Source organism: Carlito syrichta, unplaced genomic scaffold (genome assembly GCF_000164805.1).
Source record: "Carlito syrichta isolate Samal-C Ts95f unplaced genomic scaffold, Tarsius_syrichta-2.0.1 Scaffold147223, whole genome shotgun sequence".
NCBI classification, from domain to species: Eukaryota; Metazoa; Chordata; class Mammalia; order Primates; family Tarsiidae; genus Carlito; species Carlito syrichta.
Genome location: NW_007091319.1, coordinates 57,600 through 58,395, shown reverse-complemented (window position 1 = coordinate 58,395; position 796 = coordinate 57,600).

Below are 796 nucleotides of genomic sequence, written 5' to 3'. Positions count from 1 at the left end.
AAGTTGCCCAGGCTGGTCTCAAACCCATGGGCTCAGGCAATCTTCTCACCTTGGCCTCCCAAAGTGCTGGGATTATAGGCGTGAGCCACTGCGCCTGACCTAATTTTTTTAGAAATTTATTGTAGAGACAAGATCTCGCCAAGTTGCCAAGGCTGGTCCTGAGCCCCTGGGCTCAGGCGATTCTTCTACCTCAGCCTTCCAAGTAACTGGAACCTCAGGTGACTGCCACCACGCCTGGCTAGTTTTTTGATTTATTGTAGAACAGAAGTCTCACTGTGTTACCCAGGCTGATTTCAAACCCCTGAGCTTAGGCAGTCCTCTCGCCTCTGCCTCCCAAATTGCTGGGATTACAGGCGTGAGCCACCTTGCCCAGCTAGTTGACTTGTGTGTTTACTTTTTTTGTGTGCATGTTGGAGTCTCACTCTGTTGTCCAGGTTGGAGTGTAATGGCACGATCATGGTTTACTGCAGCCTTGATCTCCTGGGCTCAGTGATCCTCCTGCCTCAGCCTCCCGAGTTGCTGGGACTATAGGCATGTGCCACCATGCCTGACTTATTTTTTGATTTTTTTTTTTTTGTTTGTGTGTTTTTTGAGTTGGAGTCTCACTCTGTTGCCCAGATTGGAGTGCAGTGGCCGCTCCCGGCCACTGCAGCCTTGACCTGCTGGGCACCGGCGATCCAGCCTTCCAAGTAGCTGGAACTACAGGCGCGCGCTACCATGCCCTGCTCATTTTTTATTTATTGTAGAGATGAGGTCTCGCCAAGTTGCCCAGGCGGGTCTTGAACCTGCAGGCTCA